This window comes from Leptonychotes weddellii, chromosome 10 (genome assembly GCF_054177405.1).
Source record: "Leptonychotes weddellii isolate Sample4059 chromosome 10, ASM5417740v2, whole genome shotgun sequence".
In the NCBI taxonomy this organism is placed as follows: Eukaryota; Metazoa; Chordata; class Mammalia; order Carnivora; family Phocidae; genus Leptonychotes; species Leptonychotes weddellii.
The window spans coordinates 95,689,121-95,709,504 of NC_138378.1; the positions used below are offsets into that span (position 1 = coordinate 95,689,121).

The 20,384-nt window shown below is 46.6% G+C and overlaps 1 long non-coding RNA gene across 4 annotated transcripts in view; it reads right to left on the reverse strand.

Annotated features, from left to right (window-relative positions):
* Positions 1–6,567: 6,567 nt before the first annotated feature.
* Positions 6,568–20,384, reverse strand: part of LOC145715948 (uncharacterized) — a 41,944-nt gene continuing 28,127 nt past the window's right edge. For 3 of the 4 annotated variants that reach the window (XR_014138261.1, XR_014138262.1, XR_014138260.1), the window contains 2 exons: positions 19,970–20,228; positions 11,022–17,711 (listed from right to left, as the gene is read on the reverse strand). This is a non-coding gene — a long non-coding RNA (uncharacterized LOC145715948). Of the gene's footprint in view, positions 8,977–11,021; positions 17,712–19,969; positions 20,229–20,384 lie in introns of those variants that run through there. The other variant, XR_014138259.1, reaches the window with a different exon arrangement.

The window sequence follows — 20,384 nt, forward strand, 5'->3', positions numbered from 1 at the left end:
ATTCTTTTTGCTTTTACAGATTCTATCACTTCCTCAGACAGGACTCCCTGCCTGGTCTCCATCTTACTCCCCACCCCAGGGAATATTCCCTAGAGCCTTCCAGAATTTGTGATTAGAGAGCTGTTTCTGTGGTTATTTCCTCCCACTAGACCCGAAGGTCCCTGGGGGATGTGACATGAGTCTGTCTTTTGTCCTGCTGTGTCCTCATGCCTGGCACAGGGCCCAGCACAAAGTAGGTGCTCAGTGAAGAGCTGCCGAAGGTGTGAAAGATTGATCGGCTTTGACTTCCCTGGAAAGGGCTGGCAGGCATCTAAGGGTCAAACGAACCCACCCACTAAGCGCCCACTAAGCGTTTATGACACTTCTCAGGCTTTTCAAGAGTTCGGACTGGTGGGGGGAAAGGGGAGAATTTCTGGTTGAGAGAGGCTGGGTTTGGGGGCCTCCAGCCCCCCATGCTCTGATCTCTCCAGAACCTTTCCTGCTAAACCACCCACCCCCCAGAGGGCCCCTTCCCCCTCTTTCCTTCATTGCTCCCCGTGGGCATGGGGCTGGCATGGAACTTGATCCTATGTACGAGTCTGCTCTAACAGGAAGCAAATAATGTTCCTCCCCTGACGGAGGTGTTTCCTTCTTAAAGAAGTTACAAAGGCTCTTTTCAGAGAGAAAGGGGGCGGGCATGGTGTGTGGCCACCCTGCTGCCTGCCCCGTGCAGACTGAAGCATGTTCCAGAGTCAGGGCCTCTGAAACGAGCCCCGAAACAGAGTGGCCCAGGCTCTCTGAGCCTCGGCCCCTTTACGGGCTGGTTACGAGCATCCCCCGAAATCCCCTAGCGTCGTTGTGAATCTTTTTCTTTTCTCGGCTTCTGGGATACCGCAGTCTGGGTTTTCTTCCTGTTTTCTCGAAGTCCCCTTGCTGGATCCACTTCCTCTTTGTCATCTCTTCCCTGCGGGTCCCCCAGACCTGTCCTGAGGGCGACAGCCACACTCACCTTGGGATGAGCACACTGAGTTTCCTGGCCATCAGTTCTTTCTGTGTCCTGAGGAATCCAGAGTCTTACAGCTAACTGCTGACTCTGCGTCCCACCAGGGTGCCTACTAGGTGTTCCACACTAACTGGATCTAAAGCTGAGCCCTCTCTTTTTTAGAAGACTACCTGTAATGAGAAACAGAACCTTAATGTAGACCCAATAGTTGACACCATGTGCAATAGTGAAAAAACAGGGGCCTTCGTGTTAAAGGTCGGAAAGAATGGAAGGAGGCAGCCATCTTGATGCTATTTTGACAATGATGAGGAGGTTCTAGCCAATTAAATAAAATGAGGGGAGAGGCTAGAAGGAAAGAGGATGAAAATTATTATTTGTAGGTGATATGATTGTCAATACTGCAAACCAAAGAGAATCTAAAAGAAAATAATATGAAAGAGCTATCAGGTAAGAGGCAGTCAGAAAATAAATATGCATATATTAATACCTTGCACTAGTTTTAAAAATTCAAAATATAATGACAAAGATGCCATATCTGGCATAATTCACTTCAAATATAAAATACCTCAGAATCAACTTCTCAAAGAGATGTGACATGTACATTTTGAAAATTAAACATAAACTACATTTAAAAGCAAATGACAAATCAGGAAAACAGTTTCCAAGTAAATGACAAATCAAATTTTCCTATCTCTAATATATAAACAGCTCTTACAAAAAAAGAAAAAAAGTAGAATTCCAATTAAAGATGGCAAAGGGCAAATGATTCATAAAAGAAGAAGTAATCAATAAGTCTATTAAAAATGTTTGACCTCATTAGCCATCAAAGAAGTACAAATTAAAACAGTAAAATGTGATTTATGCCTTGTCAAATTATAACCTTTTTCTAAAATATTGTCAGCATTGATAAGATGTGAAGGAACGGGCATACTTATATGTGGCTGGTAGAATGTAACTAGCTGTGATTTTCCTGAGGACAACTTGATAGTATGTATCAAAAACCTTAAGCCATCCTTTGACCCAGAAATTTCACTTCTAGAAGTATAATCATACTCATTATAAAAAGCTTTGCTAGAACAGAATTTTGATATGGGGAAAATTCTGGAAACAACCCAAATGATGAACAACAGGGGACTCGTGAAATGGAACTATAGTTCATCCAGAATTAAAGAGACCACGCAGCATTACACATGACATTACAGAACACAAAGCTGAACTCTTGTTCCCACCCTCCCCGTGCTCCAGCTGGCCTTTCTCATAATCTTCCCCACCTCAGTAAGTGGCTCAGTCCCAAAACCTTGCAGTCATCCTTGACTCCTCTCTTTCCTTCATAGTCTGTATCTAATCCACAGGCCTGTCACCTCCACCTTCAAAATGTCTCCCTTTTCTGACCTTGTCCCACCACCCTCGAACACCCTAGGCTTGAAGGAGACGGAGCCACACCACCTCGCTCCTGGACCACCTCAACAGTCTCTGTCTTTCTGCTTCCATTCTTGTCCTCCTATAGGCAATTCTCTGTAGGGCAGACAGACTGATCTTTTTAACTACCAGAACATGTCACCCCTTGCTCGAAACTATCAGGGGCTTCCCTCACACATGGAATAAAATTCAAACTCCGTGCATGGCCTAGCCAGCTTCACCAGCTCTGGCCCCCGTGTGGCCTTCTGACTTCAGCTCATATCTCTGTTCTAGCCACGCTGACCTTCTTGGTATTCCTCAGACTCACAGCCTTGTTACTGCCTAAACTTTGCACTGTTGTTCTCTCTCTGGGGTTCTCTTTCCCCAGTTCTTCGCATGGCTTTGTCTTAAAAGTGCAGAGAGAGGTGGGGTGCCTGGGTGGCTCAGTCGTTAAGCGTCTGCCTTCGGCTCAGGTCACGATCCCAGGGTCCTGGGATCGAGCCCTGCATCGGGGTCCCTGCGCCGCATGCATTGGGCTCCCTGCCCCACATGCATCGGGCTCCCTGCTCGGCGGGAGGCCTGCTTCTCCCTCTCCCACTCTCCCTGCTTGTGTTCCCTCTCTTGCTGTGTCTCTGTCAAATAAATAAATAAATAAATAAAAGCTTTCAAAAAAAAGTGCAGAGAGAGGCTCATTTGACCCCTAAGTAAAATAGCTTCCCATCACTCTCCAGGCCCTCATCTGCCTTTGTTTTTGTCACTGTACTTATGACTCCCTGCGTTAGGAGTTACCTGTCCTTAGGTGAAAGCTAGTTGAAGGAGAAGAGGCATTTGTTAACAGACAGAAGATCAAGGAACGGATAGGAAGGCTGAGTGGTTCATAGCCAAGAGCAATGCGTAAATCACACCGCTTGGTGAGAACCCTATTGCCCTGCTGCCAAAGGGCATGTCACCAAGGCCACTGTCCCAGACACCAGCTCTGCTGTACCCACTACAACCTTCCTCCTGCTGCAGACGCTGGCCACCAGCTGCAAGGATTTTCTGCAGGCCCTGTGTCCTTGAATTCCTGGCTCCTGACCCAAGGTATGGGCTGGTATGTCTGATTGGCCAAGCCTTGACCATGGGTCTTGGCTCATTCTACAAGGGAGGCTGGTCAAACTACCATCTGGAGATTTCTCTTTCTATGTAGTGGGCCATGGGCTCTGCATCCCAGGATTCCACAAAGTACAGAATGTCCCGATATAAGATGGAGTTTCAGATTCTAGGTGGCCAAAAAAGGATGACAGATATCTCTTGCATTAGTTGGCTTTCTACTCTATGTTTATTTGTCTATTGCCTATCTCTTCTGCTAGAATAGAAGCCTCACTAGGTCAGGGATTTTGCCCTTTCCTCTCTACATCCCCCGAGTCTGGAACAGTGACTGCAGAGAGGTGGCCTTCCATTAATATGCGTTGACTGAGTATCAGATACTATATTGAAAGTGTTGGCAATCCTAACGATTAAACAGTCTAGTTGTTATCATTCCTCCTTTTGGTGGGAGATGCTCCTGGCCCCCTCTTCTGGCCTGTTCCTCCTCCCCTAGCTCCAAAAGCAAAAGCAAGCCAGTCTAGCCTGATATGGCTAGAAACCACATTTGTAGGTAGAGAGTATCAGAACTGAGTTACATTGTAGGACACCCAGCTAATGTCACAAATTGTTTGGTGTGGGGGAAAAACCTTCACACATTTGGTGACCAGAAATGTTCTCTGTGTTAAAGTCAAGGAGACACACAAGGAAGAAACATTAGTAGGGTAGAACTGGGATTTTCCCCCTACACAGAAGGAGGAAAACAGCTTTTTCCCTGACAAAGGACAGCGGAGACATATGGAACTCCAGCATTTGGTGGTGGGGAGGAGGGTGAGATGCAAATGTTTTCTCTTTTAAAGAGAAAGAGAGAAAATGATAGTGAAAGTCGTTTCTGGGCTGGACTGTCCGCAGGAGAGGGATGGGTTGAGGGAGGAGGGAGAAAGGGAGTTGCGGGGTGGGGGTGGGTGAGAAAGAGGAAAGGAAGGGAGCTCTCTGAGGGAGAATCAGGTTGCACATAATGTCGAAGGAACGCTTCCTATATTCTATTTATAGATTCTAGAGACCTGCTAAGAAGAGACAGTTCGAGCTGGTTTAGCTGTGTTAAAGGATTACTAATTACAGTCATTTATGAGAATCGCCGCTTAGCATTTCTAGCTAATCACTGTGCAGGCAAGTATTATCTATATTGTGACTATCTGCCAGAGTGTCTTTTGTTGTAAATTTTATTTGATTGCAACACCTGCTCATGAAGATTCCCTCTGTTCTGGGGAAGCGTAGCCGCCTGCTCAGGATTGAAACAAAGCAACCCGGAAGGAATGCTTTCTAAGAATAAAGGGAAAAAAATTCCTATAGATATACCACATAATTTTTGTTACTTGGGGTGATGGTTGGTAGAAGAAGATCAACAAAGCACTAAGAATTTTTTTTTTTTAATTTTTGCTGCTTCCTCTATCCCCATTCTCTATTCTCATCACCACACACACACACACACACACACACACACACACCACTCTTTGCACACTAGGTCCATGACAGATTCAGAAACTGGAGCATGTAATCTACAAACTTATCCATTATGGTGTTTTGCAGATGGACAAAGTTGCTTTTACCATTTAAAAAAAAGGGCCTCCTACTAATGGTCCCTCAGGAAATCTGTGGCATATTAAGCAATGTGGGGTTTGGATTAGGACAAAAGAAGGTTAAATTAAATCCAAGCAAAAACATCTTGACTTGTAGCTTAGAAACGTGTGCGGTTCCTGACTTTAGATTCAGTTTTGTGAAGTAACTTTCCAAAACACATTTTGTGGGTGGGTGTCCATGTGTGGCCCCGTGAGCCACTTGTAAAGAAGCATGGCCCTCGCTCTCAGCAATGCCTGCCACCACCATCTCTCCATGGAGGCGATAAACTGGGGCAGCTGACCAGGGCTTCTCTACCAAGCTTGGAATGCAGGCAGGGAATTGCATACATAGAAAAAGAAAGCTGATTGGAACCACTTAGTTCCTATGTACATTCATCAACTTCTATCCAGTCAAAGTTTGGCATCAGTGCTGGGGGATCAACCTTTCCAGGCCTGTTGTTCAGATGAAGACATTACAGAACACAAAAGGCACGTCAAGTCCTCCAACACGGCAGCAGGCCTGAGATAAAAACCAGACTTTGGAGTCAGAGTGGGAACAGGCTATACTGTTTTAAAATGTTACTTACTGTTAAAAAAAAAAAAAAGTGAGGAATTGGGAATCAGAAAATTAAATATAAGGGCAAGAGTTTAAAAATGAAACATTTTCTTCTTAAAAACACTACTTCCATGTAAAATTGTGGTTTGACCCTTAGTTACCCACCAATAACTGGGTTATTGGGTAAGAACAAAATGGTGAAAACTTAGAAGTCATCTAGCGCAATTCTCATCTGATATTTGAATCCCCTCTTTGTGCCCCAATATCTTGTCATCTTGTTTCTGCCTCAAAACTTTAAGTGGCAGCAAACCCATTGCCTGTTGGGGTAACCTATCTGTCTCTGGAGCATGCTGGTCGAGAGGCAGGACAGGCTGCTACTGTATCACTCCATAGTCCTAGCCTTTTGGAGACACACAAGTCCAATCTCTTTTCCCTGTAAGCCCTTCCTTCACCATTAGGAAACCCCAGTCACACATGCCTTTCAGGACCCCAAGTCTACAAATACTCCTGAGTCATGGTGTCAGGCTCCCTCACCAACCCTGCTGTCCTGGTTCCAGTTTGCAAATGCTCCTCTTCCGTGCGATACTGGCAACCAGAGCCAGCCTGAGGCCTGACTGGGCTTAGTCGATATCTGCCATATTTTTACCACCCAGCAACTTTGGAACACCCGCTCTTAGGAGACTGGTTATACCTAAGGAGGAAGTCAGAGGCTTGCTTTGTAAGCCTCCCCTGCAGCTAAGGTTTGGGCATGTGATCCAGACCCCTCTGATCACGTACAACCACATGAGACCATGATTCTCCAGCTACAGATGGGAAGAAGGACTGCAATGAGGCATTCTGGTAAGGGTAGATGCAGTGACTTCCAGCATTTCACAGACAGGGCTTATGAAGTCCTTTGGTAGAGCCCAGAAATCGAAAGATGAACTACTATGGTAGGCAGGATAATGGCCTTCCAAGGATGTCCATGTCCGAGTCTTTGGAGCCTGAATATGAATATGGGACCCATGTGGCAGATGCACTAGAGCTCAGGACCTTGAGATGGGGAGTTATCCTGGGTTATCTGGGTGGACCTGATGTACTCTGTAGAGTCCTTGTAAGGGGGAGGCAGGAGAGTCAGAATCAGAGAAAGCCATGTGATGACAAAAGCTGAGTGAGGGAAGGAGATGCAGTGATAGAAGCAGAAATCAGAGAGACAGATTTGAGGGTATTCTTCTGCTGGCTTTGAAGATAGAGGATGGTGCCATAAGCCAAGGGCTGCAGGCACCTTGATTTAAGCCCAGTGAGATCCACTTTGGACTTCTGACTTCCAGAACTGTAAGAGAATAAATCTGTGTCATCTTGGACTACTACATGTATGGCAATTTGTTAGGGCAGCAACAGGAATCCAATACCTAGATGCCTAAGTCCTTAAGGCCAGTGGTGGTGGGAAAGCAGGGTCTCCGTGAGAGGGGCTGATGCAATTCGGGTGCCTCTCTTACTGCAAAACTTGCAAATCTGTTTCTCTGGCCCTCCCAAAGACTCTATCAGCTCTCTCCTATCATTTGGCGAATTCATCTTCTTCTTAAACCAGATCGAATACATAGGATCTGGGGCTTGCAACAAGGAATCTGGTAGCCCTGGCAACCCAGCACTCTACATTTGTCCTTTCTCTTTTATTTCTGGATGATCTCTCAGCTCCACCTTTGCTGCTCTCTCACTCCTGCCTTCGTTCAAGTTTCCACTAGTCCTTACCTAGACCATTGGCATGCCTTCCTAATTGGTTTCCCTGTCTCTGGCCTCTTCCCACTCCTCCACTTCCTCCACATTCCTGCTGTGTCATTATCTTTCTGAAACTTAGCCACAGGACTTCGTTGCCCTATTGAAAACGCATCAGTGGTGTCCGGTTGCCAACGGGATAAAGATCAAAGTCCTTATATGGCTTGGAAGGACCCTTATCACCTTGCCTGAACCTGCTTGTACTGTCACTAAGAGCAAAATCTATGGTGTTAGTGACGCCTGATGAGCTCTAGGACCTTGGGTAAGTGGAGCCTCATCTGTAAGGTAACCACAGTAACATTGGTAAAATGGGGATTTAAGAATTCCTAGCTCATTGCGTTGTCATGTAATTAAAGAGATAATGCATACAAATGTACTTGGCTCAGTGCTTGGCATATAGTGGGCATTGGATTATACATGTGTGTGTGTGTGTCTGTGTCACTTCCCATCTTGTACCACCAAATACTCCCCATATTACCCCTGCATTTTCATGCTATTTTTTTTTAACTTCAAAGTCTTTCCCTCCTTCTCTTTTGCTTGGCAAACTATTGCAGGATCGAGCTCAGATATTACCTCCTTGTGAAACGTTCTTTGATCCTTCAGGCAAGGTGGTCAGTCCCTACTCCGAGCGCCTGATGTGATTCTGTGGCAATGACTTGCTTTCACTTTCTCCATCGAGAGTCTTTTCCATTTTGAGGTTGATAAAGCCCAGTGTGGCATCCAGCAAACAGGAGCCTCTTGATAAATGTCAGGTGAACAGATGAATGGAGCAATGATGAAAAGGAGAAGGTTGGAACCACCACCTGCCCATTCTGGAAAGTAAGATTTGGCTGAAAGCATGGGAGTTCAAACCTGAAACTTCCCGTGTTTGCATAGCAAACCTATGTAGGTGTTCTAGGTAGGCTTCAAGGAGGTTGAAGATTATGGAATGGGTGAGTCTGAGTTATTATTTTACACAGGATTTTTAGGCACACAAAAGAATTGTTTTAAAACCATGTTTTTTTAGAGAGGAAGTTGTCCAGTTGCTATAGGCAATTATTTACTTAATAATTCCAAGTGTGGGCAGGGCAAAGCTTCAGGGGTAGAGGCCACTGCCCAGTGAGGTTCTAGCTGAAATTAAGACAAAGCACCTCAGAGCTGAGCGCCAGTGGGAGAAAGATATTGCTGGGCACGCAACTATTTACATGCTTGTGTACGCTGAGGTGCATCTGAGTGATATTTGATCACTTTTTCACAGAAGTCATCAAGAAGTTTCAAGCCATCCAATGTATCTGTATTTTCAATGTCAAATCACAAAGTAAGATTTCTGAGAAAAGGGTTATTTTGTGAGTCACTTGGACTTTCCAACAAAGTACACAAAAATGGAGACTATTCCTTCAGGACCCTAGGAGTTGGCCATACACATGTAGTTTACAACTCCTCTGGGCTCCAACCCACAAGAGGCCCTGTTTGTCTCCACAGAGACATTTTCCACCGGTATCAACTGCAACTAGAACCATCGGTCTGCTCTTCCCTTCACCCTGCTGACATTAGCAGCAGAGCCGCATTCAAAAGTTCAGAGACAAGTGAAACTTGGTTGGGGTCACTCAGGCCACAGAACCTTCCTAAGAACAAAAAAACAAAAGGTCATGACCTTGGTTACGCCTAAAGTAAAGACTTCCCTGTTTCAGATTATAAACTGGTTTGGATGAAAACCGGCTGATGTGTGGACAATCTGATGGGTTCAGTAGGCCTTTCAACCTTTGTAATTATCTCTTTGCTAAAGTAAATGTTAGCATAACCATTGGCATTTGGTAAGTTATTCTGTGCTACTCAAGATAGAAGACAGATAAACTTTAATCATTTTTTGAGTAGTTAATATACATTTCTTATCACAGAACACTATTCTTTTTTTTTTTTCCTCACAGAACATGATTCTGTTTTGTTGCTAGGATGTATAGAAATACATTCGTACACAGTTAAGTTCAAATAATTGCACGTGTATGCAAGTTTTTCTATTTTCCAGTATGTGCATAGTTTTTTAAAACATGGCCCTCCTTCGAGAACAATCGGTGACCTTCCCTTGCAAGTCTGAAGATGGGGCAGTGCAACCCAGCACTCTACATTTGTCCTTTCTCTGGAGAGGACAAATGGAGAGGCCGGGCTGAGGACTTACTGGGGAAACAAACCAAATTAAAGACGAGTGGTTCTGTAGAGACTGCAGGCCTCTTGGGGTGTATTTTTTTTTTTTTTTTAAGATTTTATTTATTTATTTGAGAGAGAGAGAGAGCATGAGAGGGGGAGGGTCAGAGGGAGAAGCAGACTCCCCGCCGAGCAGGGAGCCCGATGTGGGACTCGATCCCGGGACTCCAGGATCGTGACCTGAGCCGAAGGCAGTTGCTTAACCAACTGAGCCACCCAGGCGCCTCTCTCGGGGTGTATTTTTGCTAAGACTGATTTACATGTCCTCTACTCCAGCAACATGAATAGTACCACTTCTCAGATTAATGAGAACAATTTTCCCTCAAACGATAGAAGACATGCCATTTCTCAATAAGGAGAGGACCTGTCAAAATTATGCATAAATAAAATCATAACTAGAGGGCCTCCGTCATTTATAGCCATTAATTTCTTCCATCCTCTTTGAAAATCCCGAGGGGAAGAGGCAAGTGACAGCAGTTCACACACAGAGACATGGGCGTACCAGGGACTCCGGCCAACTCGACAGGATCTAAAATAGTCCTTTGGCAACTGAGCAAAGAATGGATTCCAGGCCCCGAGGCAACTGTGCACATCAGAGGAATGGGTTCCCTCCCTTGGGCTGGGGCAGAAGCTAATCTTGCGGTCTTCCCCAACACGGCAGCTCTGCTCTGAGGGCAGCCAACTAAGGCTTGACAAAAGCCAGCTTGGGGAGCAGCCCAGCCCAACCTCATACCCACACGCTGCTACTGAAAGTGTTTTAAAGATTCATAACATCTTATTGATGCTGGTTAGCAACAGCAACTGTCAACGTTCTCCTTCTTTTTGGAGTAGGCAAAACCAACCTCCCGTTGGGGCTTGACCCATAAATAGAGGTGTCCCCACCCTGGGCATGATCAGCTTGTGTGTGAGTTGCCTGAGACTGGTCTATTTCACATTCAACAATCATTTCCTGAGTGTTCACTATGTGCAGGGCTCTGTACAATGGCTTGGGGTAAAGTTCAGAGAGGAGTAATAATCATTAAAAAAAAGAATAGCTCAGGGAGGTGTAATAAAAATAAAAAGATTAATTCCAGTGTATCACACTCCTACAGGCTACAGGCCCCCGGGGCTGCACTTTACATAATTGGCTCATTGGGTCTTTGGAACAACTCTGCAATTTTATTTTCATTCCTGTTTTACAGATTAAGAAACTGAGGCTTAGAGAAATTACGTGACTTGGCAAAGCTCAACATATCAAGGTTGGGAAGGGAATTGATTCAGAGGTGAAGGGGGTAGTCCTTGAAGGTTGTTAAGCACTGATGTGACCTGATCACAGACTAAAGAAAAGAAGTACATAGAATCGGGGTGCCTGGATGGCTCAGTCGTAAGCGTCCAGCTCTTGATTTCAGCTGTCATGATCTCAGGGTCCTTGGATTGAGCCCCACCATGGGGGGGTTTCTGTTTGATATTTGCATCTCCCTTTGCCCCTTGCACACATGCTCTCTCTTTCTCTCAAATAAATAGATCTTAAAAAAAAAAAAAAGAAGAAGTATGTAGAATGGCAATAGGATAAATGAAGAGGTGGAAAAGTCAGCCAGGAGATCAGTTAGGATTTGGTGGAAAACATGCTAAAGGTTGACTTGCAAATCTAAACAACATGCATGTATGTTTTAAGAACACAGTCATCCACAATAAAAACTACAAAGAAAAGCCAGGTAATTACAAATCCAAAAATTCAGGCCAGTAGATACTTCCGGGGAACATGAACAGAAAAAGGGGAGGAGGACATAATTAGAGTTGAGGTTTCAGTAGGCTTAAATTGTATTTGTTTTTATTTTATTTATTTTATTTTTTTCAACTTTATTGAGGTATAATTAATAAACAGACCTGCAATCTTTAAAAAAAATATATACAATCTGCTAAGTGAAATAAGTCAAGCAGAGAAAGTCAATTATCATATGGTTTCACTCATTTGTGGAACATAAGGAATAGAGTGGAGGACATTAGGAGAAGGAAGGGAGAAATGAAGGGGAGCGGAAATTGGAGGGGGAGATGAACCATGAGAGACTATGGACTCCGAGAAACAAACTGAGGGTTTTAGAGGGGATGGGGGTGGGGGGTTGGGTTAGCCCAGTGATGGGTATTAAGGAGGGCACGTATTGCATGGAGCACTGGGTGTTATACGCAAACAATGAATCACGGAACACTACATCAAAAACTAATGATGTACTGTATGGTGACTAACATAACATAATAAAAAAAAAAAATCCTAAATCCAAAAAAAAAAAAAAATACAATCTGATATTTGCTATACACACACATTGCAAGAGGATTCCCACCAACAGATGAGTTAGCAAATCAGGCATCTCACATATTCCCTTTTTGTTTTTCTTTTTTGGTGAGAACCCTTCAGTTCAACTCTCTTAGCAAATTATAATGGTACAACACAGTATCCCTGAATGGCAGCCACAAAGGCAGGGCACCAGGCATGTGTACAATCTCATCCCAGAGAGATGTTGGCGATCTGGTTGCTACAGTTGGGTTGAGTGGAGGGAGAAGGTGGAGGAAGTGCCCACTGGTCTCCCTGGGTTCCAGGGAGGGTTGCAGCTGGCCCTGAGAGATGTGAGAGATGCGTGCAGATTAGAAACTGGACCCTCAGATAGTCTGTTGTACAGTAGGCAATCAATCCCCTTGCAGGGAAAGACTGGGAGATGGGCTTTTCTGCCTGCTCTCTCTGGGCTGGGCTCTGAGCTGACAACTTCAGCGAGTGCTCACGTGCCTGTGAAGAACTGCTTCTTTGTTTTCTAGAATCCTATGGGTGTCATGAATGCAAGCACCATTGACTTTTCATTGGTATCTGGGGGCCCATCTCTCTGGTGGGAACCTTGAAAGTTGTGGCACCAGATGTGGGGTCCAAGTCCTTTCCTCCCTCAGGGAGAAGGTAGGAGTTGAGGATCCCCCTGATTGTATGGCAATGTGCCAGGGTTGGGGTTTATGGTGAGTGTGTGTCCCAGTCTCTCCCACCCATTTTGATGTGGGCATTTTCTGTCACATGGTGTGTAGGAGTCATTCAGCTAGTTTCTGGATTTCTCTCAGAGAGAATTGCTCTGGACGTAGCTGTACATTTGGTGTATCTGGGGGAGGAGACTGCTCCGGAACCTTCTATGTCACCATCTTGATTCCTCTCCTTGCTTCATTCAAACAGTAGTTAAATGCTCTATGTCTTGTGCTGTTTTACAGGCACATGGGTGGTCAATACATTCTTCTTTGAAACCCTATGTACTAGAGTTCACAACTCTCAGCTCAGAGTGCTCTTAGTGTCTCAGTAGATTTTTCAGTATCCTGAGACAAAACCAAATCCCTAATAGTTTTGTTTTTAAGTAGTTAGGTCCAAATAACTTCAAAGTAATGGATTATGTGGTGTCTCTTAAGCATTTAAAATACCCAGTGGGTCTCCTGTGATTTCACTGTGGTCTTCCAGATGCCTCAGCACACAATATATCATTCTATATGCTCATGTGTATGAAATGTTTCAAAAAATATATATTTTAAGATATAAGGGCCTGTTCAAAGATGAGGCCAATGGAGACATGAAAGGGGCATAGAATTTCCTTGGCTTGGTGACTGCCTGGATGTGGGGAGGGGGAAGTCAAAGACCTTATTAGAGTGTTGAGGTAGAATGTTGAGAAAAGTGTAAAGTCAATGGCAGATGACTGAGGGATTATAGGAAGAAATAAGAGTAGTTTGGGACATAGTGAGTTTATGGCAGCTGAAGATATTCAGATTTCCAGAGATGGTTGAATAATTGGGACAAGCTTATGTTCCAGAGATTTGGACCCAAGAGACTTATTTGGAGACCATCTGAAGATAGCAATGAAGCTGGGGGGAGATGACCCGAGGGCAGAAGATAGGAGCACGATGGGACCTGAGGGCAGAGACCAGGGAAGCACCCACATGTTTGTACAGGAGGAACGAGAGAAACTTGTCAGAGAGAGTGAGAGAGGAGAGCAAAGGGTGGGCAGCTTCAGAGAAAGCAGGGGAAGGTATAGGGAAGATTGCCAATGGGGCCCAAGGCTGCTGGGGCACTTCGAGGAGAAAGATGGATAAAAGCCACGGGAATGGACAATCGGGAAGTCATGAAAATGAGATCATGGATTAACTTGGCTCTTTCAATAAATTTGAAGGTAAAGAGAAAGTTAGAAAATTCACTTGAAGGGATGAAAGGGGTCAAAGGACTCTCTGTGGTTGTTGCTGTGTTATAAGGAAGCACCTTTGCTGACCTATAGGGAGAGAGAAGGAAGCTTTAAAGCAGAAAAATAGAAGGGACGATGACTGGAGCCAAGTGCAGAGAAGAGAGGAGGAAGCAGGGTCAAGAGCATGGGTGGAGACTAGTGCTCCTTCCTCAGAGACTGGCGTGGGTCCAACGGGAAAGGCGGATGGATAAGAGTCAAGGGAAGAAACATAGAGAAAGGTCCTGCCTCATGGCTTCAGGTATCTCAGGAACGTGGGAAAAAAGCCTGAAGGGTAGGTTTGGTTGGGGGCTTGGGGAAAGGTTTGGGCAAGCCGGGATCAGAGAGGCCAGAAATCAACCCAAGCAAGGTGTTCAAAGGATCCTCCGGCAGCCATGAGGCCCACACGGAGCTTCCACGGTCCCTGCCTGGTGGCTCCAGTGGGCTCCGCTCTGTGGCTGTCTTTGGTCAGTGCTGAGCATATCTGGAGGGAGGGCAGACAGGCCCCGGGGGGAAAGGTCAGGGCTGGGGCAGCAGAGCTCAAGGGCACGAGGGCATCACAGAGACATCTGACGATCATCTGGGAGTGAGGGCCCTGAAGCAGGGAAGGGCGGAGGGTCTGACAGGTGCGAGGAGGGTGGCGTGGAGGCTGGGGAGGGGTGAGATCCAGGAGCTGTGGAGGCCTGAGGCCGTGCGGAGGGGTGCTGCCCAGCTGCCAGGGTGCTCAGGTCCACTACCACTTTCCCAGGCTCCCCAGCCCTCCAGCTTGCAGGCGGTCTCCACCAGCAGTGGCACCGGGTGTGGAGGAAGGGGAGACTCAGGCCACTTCTCACTTTTCCCCCTCCTTATGGCATCACTGGCGGTGGTGGTGTTTCCTCTCCGGCTCCTTGGCCCTACAGGGAAGCCCTAACCCTAACCCTCCATGGTCCCGGCTCCCACCGAGCAGCCCCAGCCCGGTGGCCCTGGTTTCTGGCCTGGTTATGCCCCCTCTCCTGCTGATCTTCCAGTTCTAGCTGGGGTCATGGGTTACAGCAGCTGTGAGCATCTTTACAACCTGTGAACCAGTTTCCTGGTTGAAATATCTAGAGAGGTTTCTGTCTTCCCAAGTGACTTTCACAGATACATTGGTATAGAAATGAATAACAACAACTAACTCCTTTTTGACCTGCTCCCATCTCTTTTTTTCTTCCTTTGCCTCGAAACAAGTGAGGAAGAATATGTAGTTTTAAAATTATCCAGGGGAGCACAGCAAAGGAGAGTGCAAGTGTGGACGCCGTCTGCACAGAGTAGGGCAGGGAGGGGCATCCTGGCCTTGGGTTAATTGCAAGAGCCCGCACAAGCTTCCTTGCCCCCTTTCTGAGATAGAGGCCACGTGGACACAGAGCAAGGGGTGAGTGTGTGGTCATCTACACAGCCCTCTGACCCAAAGTAGCTCCACTACCATAGGTCTTGGTACCTGAAATTCCTCTCCCCTCCGCCCTTTGATTCAAGTTACTCTGCATCTCCAGGAAGCTTATACTTAAATAGAATAAGTAATAAAACAAAGCCACTCAATTAGACTCAGACGGACTGGAGAAGTTGAGAAAAACTTTAGGGAGTTTGAGTCTGTAGAAAGTTTGGGTTTCTCCTTTATATTGTATTGTAGAAATTTTGGGTTTGAACAGGCAGAGAGGAAGGGAGAAGGCCTTCTAGGAACAATCTGGGTGGAGGGTGCCCACAGGGACCAAAGTACAGAGAGGCACAAGCTTGCTGTGAGGAGACAGGGAGCACTCCCCCTGGCTGGTGCTTTCAGCAATAGGGAGAGAGAACTTCAGACAGGTCAGCTGGAACCTGTAGGACCTTGACTACCAGACTATGGATCTCTAGCCTTCACTCAGAAGGCAATAGGGAAATAGTCAGAAATTTCTGAGTAGAGCGACAGCATATCGAAAGTGGTTATGTGAGGAAAAGTCGAGCCCTGAGCCTGGTGGCAGTGTGGAGAATGGATCAGAGGCAGGGAGAAGCTGGGGACAAGCAGAGCGACAAGGAGGTCGCTGTAATAATCCAGTGGTGTGGTGATGAGGACTTGAGCTGGAATAATGGCAGAGCGCCAAGAAAGCAAAGGGGGTGAGAGATATCAGGAAGAAGTATTCCATAGGATTAGACTGATGGCATAGGAGAGTTCTAAGAGATGGATGTGATTCAAGCAAGGTTGATTTGTTGGAATCACTTCCAAAATGTGCACTTTGTTATGAATCCACCGATATTTATGACTTCTCAAGTGTCATTACCTAACTCATTTACAATCTGGAAATTCACATCCACTTTATCCATCATGTGGGATTGACTCTTACTCTATACGTCTTCACAGATAGATTACCTGACCCTATAAAGAAGTTTTTATATCATGATAACATGTAGTTATTTATTTTACTTTTTTTAAAAAAAACAAGGCTTAACAGAATCCCAGAACTCCCAAATCCAGACTTGGTCAAGGATTACTAGAGAAGCTCAGGACTGGGAGGTAAGCATGAGCTCAGTTTGTCCAGCCAGAAGACAGAGAGCACTGATCCCCAGGCTTGCTCAAGCCATGTGACAGCTCAAAGCCCAGGTGCATCCGCCAGGGATCACTCCAGTGCCACGCAAGGGGGTCCCTGCATTATGGAGGAAGGTCATGTCTCCAGAAAAGAAGACCATAATCCTGGTTATTCTGTGCCTAATCTGGTGGTCAATAGCGCCCTTCTTAAAATTTCCAAAGCTCCAGCCAAGGCATTTAGATTTCAAGTGTGAAATAAACAGACCATACTGGGTGTATAAATGTAAGGATATCCTGGAAAATATATGATATAAGTGATAATGAGAAAGAGGCATAATTTTATCCAATTTGTGGAAAGAGACAGAAATTCCATTACCTTCGATGAAAGATTTTCTTCTGTGCAATTCGTAAGTAACAATGCCATGATCCCATGGTCATTGCTACTCTTACCTAGAGAGTAATTTCCCCACCAGTCTCTATGACTATACCCTCAAAAGCAGAATTTCTACTTAAGCAGCTTGAGATGTGTGAGCAGCAGGTACTACTCAGCCCGGTGAGCTTCCTAGAAGCCTCCACACTTATCCCCCACATGGAGGCGGGGTGCCAGAGCTGTGATGCCCCTGGCAGACCCCATCAGTTCACTGACCTAGTTGTCAACCACCTGCCCAGCCCATTAACACCCCTCTCCCTGTCCTGCTTTCGAGTGTTCAGGTTCTCAGTTTCATTTTCCCATTTCTGTCCTTTCTCCCATAAGACTCAATACACTGTGTTCCCTTCTAACTTTGACCTTGGTGCTTCTGGGTGACATTCTGATGCTCTACTCTGGCCCTGCTTTCTATTTTCAGAGAATATTGAATTTATTCAAGATTAAAATCATAATAAGTTGCTCCCCTCCTGATTTGAATGTACACTTCTGGCAAGGTCCTGGTATTGAGGCAATGTGCCCACTCATTTAACAAATGTTTAGTGAGCACCTACTAAGTACAGTGTGCTGGGCAAAATGCTGAGATACCAAAGTGAAAGTTAATCCCACCCCCAAGGAGCTCTCCGGCTGGAAGGCGTAGAAAATTATAACACATGAGCACATCCTGGCCACAAGAATCTCGGTTGATTTGGCTAGGAATTTGCTGCCGTCAGTCCAATCCCAAAATAAAACACTTAAAGCCAATCAGAAGGACTAGGCAAGAGTAAAATCTGTTGTGTTTTGGGGATCAGGAATGATTTATATTCTTATTTAAAATTCACGTTAATGTTAAAACAATATTTTTAAGTAAATACAAAAACAAATTTTGGATCATGTCTGCTGTGACCAGCAACCCCGCCACTCGCCTGCTATTTCCGGTGGAGATGTCTGATGGATGAGGTCAGACTTCCAGTCAGAAGCTGGGAGCACTACTCGTCCCCCCTCCATGGACACTTCTCTGCCTGGACTGGGCTGCAAGAGCCCCCAGAAAGGTTCCAAATGAACACAAGATGAGTTACAAAGATTCTTTCTTCCGCTCTCCTCCACCTCCCTGTCTGTCCTTTGCTCACTCTCTTGTCTTCACTCAGTGGCTGCTTGTCTACCTTTGATGAGCCCAGCCGTGTGTTGGGTACCAGGGTCAACGCAAAGGCAATGAAGTCCCTGCCTTCCAGGGCTGGCCAGAAGTGAGATTCCAGCCATGACCTCTGGGTGAGAGCATGGGGAAGGTGGAAAGGGCATCAGAGGGCAGGCCTAGGAGGGAATGTCTATGCAGCAGGAAGGCAGTGTGTAGATGTCACAGTGTCAGTGAACGGGGGCCCGGAGCCTTGTCTCCCCCTCAGCTTGGGAGCCTTGGGAGGCTTTTGGAGGGGTTAACCAAGGTGCATGTTACGTAACCAGGGCCACTGCCTCTCAGGGAGTTCACAGCAGGACATCTGAGTCCTGTCAGGGTTTGCTCTGTAGCGATTTCCAAATTAGGAAGCCCCACTAGCCTGGAAACCCAGGAATGCAGGAGGAGAAAGAGGCATGGCCCAAGGAGGGGCTGAACTGATCTGCCCCATAGCCTAGAGAGGAAGGGCCACGAGTTCTCTCTCTGCCCAGCACTCTGGTCACCCCTTCCCCCAAAGGCAGAGGGGACTTGTATCCCCTAAAACTCATTTTGTTTAACTTCTGACAAGGAGGGTGTTTATCTTTATTAAAAGCATCGGGAAAGTACATGTGTAGCTTCATGAATTCTAATTCTATCTCATAGTTTATGATAGAAGATGAGTCTCTTTTAAGTTATCGGTGCCAATAAGCAAATTAAGATGGGTTTGACCTTCATCTGGTGTCAGGGATCCAGGCTCAGGCAATACTGGCCAATGATTATCATCTGTGGTAGAATTTAAAGTGGAATTTCAATTCATGAATCGATTATTGGCTGTTTGGTCTTAAAAGAGACAATATACATATTTTTACATGGTGGCTCAGAGACAAACAGGTGCTAGTGTCTTGGTTTGTTTCATGGTGATCAGTAGGTTAGGAGGGGTGGGGAGCAGGAAGCAGGCCAACACTCCACCTGTCCTGAAGCCAGATGGCAAGAGACGCAATTTGTTGGATTGAAGGCCCCCAGGCAAATGTCTCATCTCTTCTGCCATCTTCCTGTCTTGCTATGTGTCCAGGGTGAGCCTCCCGCCTTGGCCCCCAAGCTCTGCGAGGGTGTTCGTGTGGGGCATAATTTCTGCTCTCTGTCTCCTTGGGTCCCTGAGAAATGGTTAATTGTTTCCCTGAAGGTAAGAAGCACAACCTCTCGGAAGAATTTGGGGAAACCTTCCCCGGCCCCAGCCCACCACACTGGATGACCTGTCAGGCTGTTTTCCAGCACATACTTTGTCCCTTGATTGAACTGCTGCAAACCCACCCACCAGCCCTCTGCCCTGTGTAATGCAGCTGGAGTGAGCTGGGTGAGCCTGGAGCCTGGGGCGTGAGGGGCAGCAGTGGGAAGGAACAACTGAGAGAGCTAGGGGATTGAGCATGAGGATTTCAAAGTCAGGCTGGGGTTCAGGCTGAGTCAGAGGACTCTGGGAAACCATCATGGGTTTCAACTGAGTGGCAATGTTGGATTTGCACCTGGAAAAGCTCCTTCTGGCTGGCGTGGAGATGGGGTTGGAGGCAGTGGGAGTGGTGACTGGCAGACCCGATAGGAGGAACGTGCAGCAATCCTAGAAGACAGCACGGAAGGGGGAAGCTGGCCTCCAGGCAGCTGCCGTGGTGCTCACTCCGGCCCCCTCTGCTTGCGTGCAGCTGGTCTCCCAGGTGCTGCCCAGACCGGCCATCGCTCCCACTGCTAGGATCATGGTCAGAAATGTTCTGTGACCTCCTCTGAGCCTGGCTGGGCTGGGGGCTTAGAGCAGAGGAGGGGAAGAACAGGGCTATGTGGAGAGATGAGCAGAGCAGTTTTCCTGTGGGCTGTGTTCTTGTCCTACTCTCTGCCGGTCACCAGGCTTTGGCAGACACCCTGTGGCAAGTGGGGAGGAGGCTCTTGCCACTTGTTTTCCATTCCCAGACTGCCTTACTAAATGTTATTCTTATTTCAGGAAATGGGTTTGAACTTTCCTAGACCCTCGGGGCCCAAGATGGCAGAGCAGACTTGGCTGCGTCTGAAAGCCTCCTGAAGGCTAAGGTGGCTGTTGGGGTCTCCTGGCAGACTTGCACTCCCCGACCACAGCACTTGGCCAAGTCACTGAACTTACCTGGACCTCTCCCTGCTCCGAGGAGAGTAAACACGTGTCTATAAATTCTCTCCATGGAGTCCATGCAGAGCAGTGGCCTCAGGGCCAGGGACGTGAAGATCTGCCAACAGGGAGGGAGGAGCAAGGCGAGGAGGGCTGAGCGGGGACCGTGGTGGCAGCGCGGGCTCAGGGGAAGGAAGGCTTTGCTGACTGGCCATCCTGACCTTCCAGCGGCAGCACCTGACCCACCTTCCAACATCGCTCTGGTGGTTGGAAGCCCCTGACAACAGAGTGTAGAAAACATGGAGGTTTTTTTGTCCAACAGGTTTGTTTTCATGTTTCAGACTCTGGAGGAAGAAACACATTTGCTCCCCTGGCCCTGCCATCTACCTTCCCCCGACCCAAGGTGACTGTTTTCCTCTCTGTGCCTCCCACC